Genomic DNA, 10,846 nt, shown 5'->3' with positions numbered 1-10,846 from the left:
GCTACACCCAAGATTCACCACGGGTCATGAGTTTTCACACTTTTATAAGTTTTGGTCCATTTATATATTGGAGTTAATTGTCCATAATAACAGCTTCAGGTTATGAACTCCCATTTTCCCAGTTTGCTCTCCTCAATTTGCTGTTGTTTACACTTTTTGGGCCTGAAGCTGCAATGGTGTCCTTAGCTGCAATGGTGTCCTTACCTGCAATGGTGTCCTTAGCTGGAAAAGGATTGTTCTGTCTACTAAACTGTGAGGAGAACTTGCTAACACTTCATACGAAGTTCAGAGTTACACACTAATGCAGCACAGAATCTGGAAAATATGAAAGCTAAAACTTAAGGCATCATTAGCATTCACTCACTTTTCTTTACACAATAAAGGCCAAACTCTGGGATTTACATTGTCCTAGAGATGTTTTTGCCTGCATCAGCAAAGCTTGGATCCTGCTCCCTTTGAACCCAACCAAATATTTGGGCAAGAGACATCCAAACAGATTTGAGAGCCATGTCCTGAGGTTGATGAACTGACCAGGGCTTAGTGGCTTTAACAATTATTCCCAGGCTGACTTTGCCTTGCTGCAGCTCCCACTCAGGGGGTTTGCCTTGGGCAGCATCTTTGCTGTCATTGTCTTGGGTTTGCAAGACACACAGCAGCACCCTGTGCTTTGGATCCAACTTAATGGGCTCAGGCAGCATTAACTGGGAAACGGCATCCTGGGGATAATGAACAGGTGTCAGCCCAGACTCAGGGTCTCGTGTTGAGGGAGGATTATTTTATTATAATTAATATTCTTATTTCTTATATTGTTAATTACTGGCAGAAGCTCAGTGCTTTGGGGAACGTGCAGTAATGCCTCCATCCGTGCTCCAGATGATCCTGCGGGCTTGGAGAGGACTTGTCAGAGCTCATCAGGTTTTGCAGATGACTGGCCACTACATAGCAACCAGAGGTGAGTGGAAATATTACAGACACACAGGGAAATCTTCTTTCAGACTAATCCCCGTGAATAATTTTGTTTGCATTCATGACCTCTTTTATATATGAGTATTTGGTAGGAAAACACTTCCTTCTAAAGAAGGACTCGTGAAAAACAAGCATGTCCTAATTACTCGTGCAAATATTCTCATTTGAGTATTTATGCAAATCTACTTGCCCATGTGAGCTGGTATATCAAACTACCATGAATATGTATTTTCTTGAGGAAACACATAAGCTGAAAAAACCTTTTTGTCCAACTTCCCTAAAATTCACTTCAATATTACAACACTTTTCTTGTTAGTATTGATAAAACATGGGGTAAATTATGACTATGCGAGTTTATGTCTGTTTAAATGATTGTGCAACTGCAAAGGATTAACAGGGACGTGCCAGGGAAAGATCACAGTACACTTTAGCCACAATTTGGTGCAGATTGTGCAGCTAGAAACCTCTTCTGAAGAAAGAATTCATTTTCTTGTGCAGGCCTGTTGGCATAGCTGAAGTGCACTGTAGCATGCTGATCCCAGCCCAATGGCCCTGTGTGCCCTGGAAATGAGATTTTTGTCCTGGGTTGGCTTAAAGAGTTTCCTGGCCCACCTCACATGAAACTCTCCAGACCCAGTGGGCTTCATTGAATCATTTAGGTTGGAAAAGATTGTTAAGATCACCAAGTTCAACCCTGGACTTAAGACTGCCAAGTCCCACAAAGCCACATCCCTGGGTTACACATCTACACATCTTTTTAACCCTTCCAGAGATGCTGGCTCCACCTGTGCCGGGGCTTGACCACCTTTTCCATGGAGAAATTTTCCTTAATACACAATCTAAACATCCCCTGGTGCAACTTTGGGTCATTTCTTCTTATTTTATTCTCTTTCATCTGTGAGACCAACCCCCACCTGGGTACAACCTCTTTTCAGGGAATTGTAGGGAGAGAGAAGGTTCCTCCATCCATGTCTCTCTGTAGATGGGCACCACATTTGAAAATCTAAAGTCAGCTGGGACCTCCACAATGAGTCAGGAAAATAATAATATAACAGCTATTTTTCGACTTCTGGATGAATTTTCCTGGAAAATTCTGGCAATTTTCCTACTGGAAAACAGTAGAAAATTGTCAACTAATTGTTGTTTCATTAATTTAAAAGTGTTAATGAATGTCTGTTTGATCTGTAGCCTTTACTGGAGGAACACTGGTGGATACTCACCTCCTGCAGGTACAAATTTTCATGGAGGAATTTCACGTTTTGGACTTTGACTATGTGTAATGTGATCCATGTTAGCCAGATGTGTTTTGCCTCTGAAGAGCTGAGTTTTGGGTCTGAGGCAATGCAGCTGAGACATCACCAGCCTTGTTCTCTCCCCTCTGTGGCAGATAGGAGAATTTGAGGCACGAGGTCAGCCCATGGACAGTGCACTGCCCTGCCTTGTCTGCCTGCAGGAGTCTGTCCAAGGGGAATTTGGAGCTGAGGGAGGATGTTAATCAGCCTTAGAGGGTCAGGTTATCCTGCACAGCACATCCCTGCCATGGATGCTGCTGAGGGCACACCAAGCCCCCTGACCACACAAGCTCTGCGGTGCTGTGGGAGCCCACAGGGCCACTCTGCAGCCCCCATTTGGGGACACTTTGTCTCCTGCTACACCTGGCACTGACCATGGGGCACACCTGGCACTGAGCTGTGCGAGGGGGAGAGCCTCAGACACCAGCCTGGCCAAGCCAAGCTCAGGCTCAGACACCAGCCTGGCAAAGCCAAGCTCCTCTCCCCCAGTTGCTCCCTCCCCCACGAGTCTCTGAGAGCTCTCCCTCCTCTCTCCGAGCGCGTTCCTGCAGATTGCTTTGTGGTAATTAGCACATCGGTGGGGCTGGGAAGTGGAACAGGAGGAGAAGCTAACGAGGTCAGAAGACAGCATGTGGCATCCCCGCGAGGAGAGGGAAGAGGATTCAAAACCTGCTGCAATCAAAGATGCACCTGCCTGGGATGAATCCCCGGGGCCAGGAGAGCAAAAGGAGAGGGAGAGGATTTCATTCTGCAACATAAGGCAGCAAGTCTTTCTCTCCTGTTTGTTTCAGAGACTAATTAGGTCAATGTTGCCCTTGTAGATTCAGCCTGGAAACCTGAGGTCTGCCTGCTCTGCAGATTGCAGGTCCTGGCAGGCTGGAGGGGATGGGGTAGGAGCATTGAGGGGTAGGATGGTGGGGATGGACAGAGAGCAGAGAACTGCCAGCCACAGCTCAGAGCAGGGACCAGAGAAGAGAGGGGTAGAGAGGATGAGAGGATAAGAGAGTAAGAGAGCAAAGTTCCCGTTACAATACAATAAATCTTCTTCTGTGCTGAATATTCTCATTCTCACTATCCAATCTAGTCCAAGATACAAATCCTACAGCATTTCCATACAGCCCATAAGAATCATTACATTCCCACACTGGGTTACATTTTAAACCCTAAAAACTCCTCTTTGGGCCCTTCTGCCAAGCTGGCAGGGTCTGCTCTGAGCCTTGGGCCTGTCTGCAAGCAGAGGGGATTGTTTGATCCAAAGGTGATCACCTTCAGCTGGCCATGCCATTGTTTTCCAGTTGTTCAGTAACTGAGGGATCTCAAAGCTTGCTTTCATTTCAATCTCACTTATAGTTTCTATATTCTCAAAATCTTTTGCCAGGCAATCATACTTATAAGGCTTTCCTGTTTCACCTTCCCCAACAGAGGGGCTGGACTGCAGGATGGGCACAGCTGGTTCTGGATGTGGATGGGACTTTTGGCCCCTTTGTACTTGGTCGGTTTCAGATGTTTTCCACCCCCAATAACATCCCTGAGCCTCACACATGGAGATTTACTGAAAAGTAAAACAGATCTGGCTTCAAACCCACATTACCATTCACAAGGTACCTAATGTGCTGTTCCCACCTCGCTGCCAGCCCTGAGTCAGCTCACAGCCGGCTTCAGCCACAGCCTCGTCCACCTGTTCCGTGTTTCTTATATACCACAGACATTCTGGGAAAGTTCTTAGGGATCATCTCCAGAAACCTGAATTTTGGGAGCATTTTGCTTCTGTGTTTGCTCTTGGTGGTGGAATGCTGAGCTGCACAGTGCAACAGTGGGTCAAGGAATGCAGCAAAATCAGGACAGGCCAGAAAGGATCAGCATGGAAGAGAGAGAAAAAAGATCCATCACCTCTCACCTCACCAGGATTTCTGCAGAAAGAAAAAGATAAAATCAAGATGTTACATATCCTGAACATGTTTCATAATTTTATTTGACAGCAATATACAAATATAAACCCTAAATCCCTGGGTATGAAGGTAGGAAGCAGCTGCAGAGGGAAGAAAAGAGGAAATTCTTTCTTACAGGGGTTATTATTGCCCAGAGAATCTGCTGATGCACCATCCCTGGAAGTGTCCAAGGCCAGGTTGGATAGGGGTTGGAGCAACTTGGTCCAGTGGAAAGTGTCCCTGTCCATGGCAGGGGAGTGGAACAGAATTCCTCTACAACTGCAGCCCTCTGCCAGCGCAGCTGAGGTGGGATTTCCAGGGATAGTTCATATCTCCAGGTAAACAGACACACATGGAGGGGCAAACCACAGCAGCTGTTGAAATGAAGCTCTCACCAAGCTCCCTGGAGCACTGCCTGGCACAGTGAGCCTGCGGGAGGGGGAAGCTCTTTCCCATCCCTGGTGGGTTCAAGCTCATGTGCTCACACGGGGCCCATCTCACGTACACCCTCCCGCCCAGCCCAGGACTCAGGCTGAGCTCCAAGCCTCCCAACCAGCCACCTCTCCATTTCACAAGCCCTGAAACCCCTCCAGGGCACAGACTCAGGACTCCAATACAGTTGTTTCAAATCTCATCCACTCAGCCATGCAGCTTTTCTTCTGGCGATGGTTTGTTTAGCCTGTCCCTAACAAGTGACCCATGAGGAGCCTGGCAGTGTTTATGCTACTGCTGATTAGCAAACAGCCCTGGGACCCGCTGGGAAAATCCCAGCCAAGTCCTTGTCTGGCTGCTGACCCATGTAAACAGCAAGAATTACTCCTGTGGCTGCAGTGCTGCAGGTCTGGGGTCAGGGGATTAAGCTGCAGGGAGTGAGAGCTGCTTTGCTGCTCAGTGACAGCATCTGCGCAGAGCTTTGGTGCCTCACGCTGACAGGCACCACCTTCCCTGCTCTGCCTAACTCAGCTCTCCCAGCTTGGCAGGCAAGCCCAGAGCACCCCTCTGTTTGATCTGCTCTCCTCATGGGTCTGGGAAACCAGCAAGGGGTGCAAAGGAAGCAAAAAGAGGTCACAGAAGAAGCAGAGAGAGAAAGCACACACAAAGGAGTGAGGGTCTCTAGATGTCAGGTGTGGGACATGAGTGCTTTGGGCATTTCCCACCCTCAGTGCTGTCCTGCAGCAGCTCTAGTGACCAGATCAGGGTGAGCATGGTGGGGTCACTGGGGCAGAGAGTGCAAAGGCAGCACGAGCTGGTGTGATGGACTCTGTGTGACAATCCTGCCGTCCCCACACAGCTGAGGCCACAAATGCTGACTCCACTCAGGGTTTCTGCTCAGGTCTCTTGAACACTTACTTCCTACAAGTTTGCAGCCATGCCTCTGGCTGTGCCTTCCATCCTTTGCATGCTTGGAAAGAATTATTCCAGCCAAGTGGCATTTGTGGTTTTTCACAGAGCCCAGGCAAAAACCAGAGCTGCACATGTGAACTGACAGCTCTCAGAGGGGATGCTGCACCAGGGACACAAAAAGAAACAGTCTCTGCTCCTCCTGTGCCTGCTCCACTTATTCCACATGAGAGGCACAGGGGCAAGGAGAGCAGTGGAATGATACAGGGATGATGGTGAGGTGCAGTTTTACTCTTTATTTCTTATTCCCATCTCCCTGTCTGGAGCTGACTCGAGGCTCTGCCCTGGAGCTGTTGCCCAGTGGGGAGCTCACTTCACAGCCCCGAAGTCAACAGAAACTTTGGGACCTTCAAAACCAAAAAAGTCTTTTTTTTCAAGAAGATGTTTCCTCTGATGTTTGCCACAGAAGGGAGAATGGGCACATGAAGGGCCAGGGTGACCCAAACTCTGAATACAGACCAGGAGCAAAGGGACAGCAGGTAAAGCCCTGGGCCATGGCTGATGGCAGGGGTACCCTCTCCAGGATCTTTGTTGGATCCAGTGAAGCTGTGGTGTCCCTGCTGGGCTCCCTCCCTTTGTCATGAGGGTGATGATGGTTGGTGCCTCACCAGACACAGTTTGGTAACACTGAACTTTAACCTGCCCAGGAGAGGTGACAGCATGGTTTATGCTCAGCAGGATTTCTGTGGTTACATCAAATGGGAGAAAGGAACACAAACCATGGGCTTGTCAGCTGAAATTCATGCTTGCTGGAGAAATTTCCTCACTTCCACATGATGGTACCAGGAATTGCAGGGGGAGCCAGCTGCTGTGACACAGCTGCTCCTGGCATGGTGCCTCAGACAAAGAGGATGGATTACTGGGACCTGGGGGACATTAATAAAAGATAGTTGTCCTGAAAGAATTTTGTCTATCTCCAGGCTCCATGCAAAGAGAGCTCTCCCTTCCCAGGCAGCGTGTCTGTAACAGGGCTGGGAACAGCACACCTTGTCCTGTGCACCAGCCCCAGGCCCTGCTCGTGGTGGCTCTGTGCTGCCCTGGGTCCTTTTCCTTCTCACTTGAACTTCCAACACCTCCCCATACTCAGGGGATAATTAATAAGACATGTTTTCCTTCATCTTCACTGTAAACTGATAACCCACCAGTGTCTCTTACAGTGGAAAGCCATCATTCACCTGCCCCAAGGGCTTATCTGATACCTGCTGCTCACCTTGGCTCAGCACAGGACCTGCCAGCAGGACTATTCAAGGACATGGTTTCCTGCTTTTTGCTGATCTGGGTCACTCATCAATTTAAATTCGAGTTAAAAGCCGTCAGCTGCTTTGCCTGATAAATACATGCACATGGGATTTGCTTCAGTTCAAGAGAAAGTAGCAATTTCTTTGACTAAAAGTTGCTTGGAAAAACTGTGGCTTACAGAAATTAGTCTTGCAACCTCCCAGCTTCGGAGACCTGCTTTCTGCCCTGGTATCGCATCGCTTTGTTATTCACCTCAGCACTCCGGAGTTAATTGCAGAGCTCACACTTTCTCTTGGCTCGTTCGCTTCCTGCTGTTTCATGATTCATTACTTGTAAATGAGTCCCTGCGGTTCCCACAAAGCTGATTCCCAGCCTCACAAAACCCTCAGATCTGTCCCTGGGCTGAGCTTTCCCTGCTCACGCCTGTGCCTGCTACTGGGGAAACTGTCGCTGAGTTACAGGTACATTTGAAGAATAGCTTCATCTTCTTGAAAAAAAGACTTTTTTTTTTTTTTTGTTTTTGGAGGTCCCAAAGTTTCTGTTGACTTCGGGGCTGTGAAGTGAGCTCCCCACTGGGCAACAGCTCCAGGGCAGAGCCTCGAGTCAGCTCCAGACAGGGAGATGGGAATAAGAAATAAAGAGTAAAATTGCATTTCACCATGATCCCCATATAATGCCATTGGTGTCCAGTGTGGATTCTGGCCACAACTGCTTCCCCTAACCAAAACAGCACCAGTGCTCAGGCACAACCCAATCCTGTCTCTGGGAAGAGGAATTCAATCACCTCTGAACTAGAGCAGTGATTGTTGTCACCTGAGATGGACAGACAATAACCAACCCAGACCAGAACCATGGATTTTGCTGCAGATTGCAATAATCCCCCCAAATTTCAGGGTGAAGCACCTGCTTCAGTGCATATGGTGAGTTCCTGTCCCCCAGGGCATCAGAGCAGGCTGGGATGGACAGGCCACTAAGAACTGGCTTCTTCTGGACCAGTCACCATGCTCTGAGTGGGGAAAGCCTCCCCAGGATTTGTGTGATTTGTCCACAGCAGGACAGGCACAGCCTCACCATGTGCCTCAAAGTGAACTCCTGTCTTGGAGCCCCTGTGGGTGTGGGCAGGCCCCTGAACACTGCAGCTCCTGGTCTCTAGGGCTCAATCCATCCCTTGATCCAGACCAGGACAACAGGGCAGGGTAGGAGTGACCTCAGTTTCCCAGCTGAGGGGTCAGGATTGCTCCTGACTATTCACCAGCAAAGGATGAAGGTTAAGGATCAGTCAGAAGCTTGCAACACAACCTGGCGGTCATTTGGGGCATCTCCCCACTTCCTGGGGGGACATTTTAAAACAACCTGCCTAACAGAGGGGTGTGCACAGCTTTGACAGTGAGTACCATGGATCACTGAATCCCTTCTCCTGGGCTGATGGTGGGGGATGCAGCCCTTAGTGCTCACAGCCATGTCCTGTTCATGGACAGCTGTTTCCCCTCTGGAATGAGCCCCAAGCAGCAAGCTGGCATGACAGGAATCTTCATCTCTGGACCCCTTCTCCTTTGTATTCAGACAATGACAATGATTTCATTTTTGTTGCACTTTCTTCCTTGTCACCAACATTTCTTTTGTCCCTTTCTTTCTTTACAAATGTTAATTTCCGTCTTTGTCTCAGCCCGAGCTGTTTCAGTGCATTGTCTTCTGCCAACTGAAATGAAATCCTCCTCGATAGACAGATCTGAGAAAATTAACATCATGCTGCAATTTGGAACAAGCACAGCTGCAGCAGCTGCTCAGAGAGAAAGAGAAGAGAAAGAGGCACAAGAACAAGAGGAGTGAAAAGCACCTCCGACCCAGGAGAGCTTTGTGGCCATACTCTGCCTGTGTTCATCAGAGTGGCATTCCTTTATGATTTGAAATCAGTAAAAATGCCTAGGGACAATGTCAGGCAGGGTTTTACATTCCTGCTGAATTTGCATCAGCTGGGGCAAGAAGAGGGCTGGGAACTCTGGGCCAGTCACCTGCCTATGCAAAGATAGATCTTGGAGCTCATCCTCTTGGGGTCCTCATTCAAATGTGTGCAGGATGGGGAAGTGACCACAAAGAGCTGGAACAGATTTACTGAGGGCAAATTGGGTTTACAGAGAGGCTGGAGAGAGACTTTGGACAAGGGCCTGGAGCGACAGGACAAGGGGAAGTGGCTTCCCACTGCCAGAGGGCAGGGTTAGATGGGATATTGAGAAGGAATTGTTCCCTGTGAGGGTGCTGAGGCCCTGGCACAGGGTGCCCAGAAAAGCAGTGGCTGCCCCATCCCTGGAAGTGTCCAAGACCAGCCTGGATGGGGCTCAGAGCAACCTGGGACAGTGGAAGGTGTCCATGGAATGAGAAAAGCTTTAAGGTCCCTTTCAGCCCAAGCTGCTCTGTGATTCTGTTATTCTATGAAAACACAGAGCTGCCTCTGCCTCCTTGTCCCATGACATTCCCATTAGCTTATTCTCATTCACACCAATTTGAGTAAGACCAGAATGGGCCTCAAAGGGTTAGAAATGATCACATAAAGTTTTTTGGTTTAAAATGTTATAGTTCAGGAACTCAAATTTAACAGAAGTGCTGTTATTACCTTCCAGATTACATCTTACATCTCCAATGTGCACAAATGCACTGAACAGAGGTGGAAGTCTCTCTGGGTATTGTATGATTTTGAGAACAAAAGCTGAACATCTTCCCAGACCACCAAGACAAATGCCAGAATCAGAGCTAATGAACAGCACAACCAGCTGCAGCTGCAGAACCAGGACACGAAGGAAAAAAGACTTTTCAGCACTTCTGCTTCCAAAGTGAACTTTCTTCCTTGAGCTGAGCAAAACAGCACTCAAAGAAAGGCTGGCAAAAAAAGGATTTTGATCCCTCAAGTTTCCAGCAGCCACCACTCCAGGGATTTTGGAGGAGGTTAATGGTATTTAGTTATTTACAGGACTGAGTCCAAACGAACTGGAAAGCTCCAACTCTGGGAAGCTGACTGATAATGTTGTGGTAACCAGCAGAATGCCTCAATTAATTCCTCAATTAAATCCTCAATTAACTTATCAGATGCAGGATAGGCTGAGCTGGACAAGGCAGTTGATGCCTCAGCAGAATCCTTTGCCAGGATGGAAGGAATGTGGAAATCACTCAGGATTAAAATTCCTCTGGCCCATCCAGTTGCCCCTGTGCAAGCACAGCAGGAAGGCAGCCCCAGGGTGATGGCAGGGACAAAAGCTTCCCTGATCTGCCCTCATGGCACATCCCCTCCTGCTGCTGGACTCTTGAGGACATGCTCAGCCTTATACTAAAGAGATCAAGAGGGAGACTGTGGTGGTATTTGCAGGGTTCCAAGGAAGAGATGAGAGATGAAAATATTGACTCCATGTTTCAGAAGGCTGATATATTATATTATATTATATTATATTATATTATATTATATTATATTATATTATATTATATTATATTATATTATATTATATTATATTATATTATATTATATTATATTATATTATATTATATTATATTATATTATATTATATTATATTATATCATATTATATTATATTATATTACTATACTAAACAAAAGAGAAAGGAGACATCAGAAGGCTAGAAAAGAAAGGAATGGAATGAATAATAAAATCTTGTGACTGACCAGAGTCCCAACACAGCTGGACCTGTGATTGGTCATCAAGTAGAAACAACCCACATGGACCAATCAAAGATGCACCTGTTGCATTCCACAGCAGTAGATAACCATTGTTTTTCTTTTCCTCTGAGGCTTCTCAGCTTCTCAGGGGAAAAAAAATCCATGCAAAAGGATTTTGCAGAAAATATGTCTGTGACAGGAGACAAGAAATAAAAATGGCAAATGCTTCCCTGTGGGGTGGGTATTGCTGATTTTACACTCCCAGAGTGATTTTACATTCCCAGGGCGGGTTCACTGCTCCCTCTCTCAAACACAGGCAATGGATGGCACTTGTTATACCTGCAAACAACCCAGATGC

The 10,846-nt window shown here is 47.4% G+C and overlaps 1 long non-coding RNA gene across 2 annotated transcripts; it reads left to right on the top strand.

Annotated features, from left to right (window-relative positions):
- Positions 1–551: 551 nt before the first annotated feature.
- Positions 552–10,157, top strand: LOC134430044 (uncharacterized). Of its 2 annotated transcripts, none has more exons than XR_010030710.1 (3): positions 552–733; positions 824–952; positions 9,445–10,157. It is a non-coding gene; the product is annotated as an uncharacterized LOC134430044 (long non-coding RNA). The 2 variants fall into 2 exon arrangements; XR_010030709.1 differs by lacking the exon at positions 9,445–10,157 and adding an exon at positions 4,325–4,359.
- The last annotated feature ends 689 nt before the right edge of the window (positions 10,158–10,846 follow it).

Source organism: Melospiza melodia, chromosome 27 (genome assembly GCF_035770615.1).
Source record: "Melospiza melodia melodia isolate bMelMel2 chromosome 27, bMelMel2.pri, whole genome shotgun sequence".
NCBI lineage: Eukaryota > Metazoa > Chordata > Aves > Passeriformes > Passerellidae > Melospiza > Melospiza melodia.
This window is presented reverse-complemented; position numbering and strand designations above follow the sequence as displayed.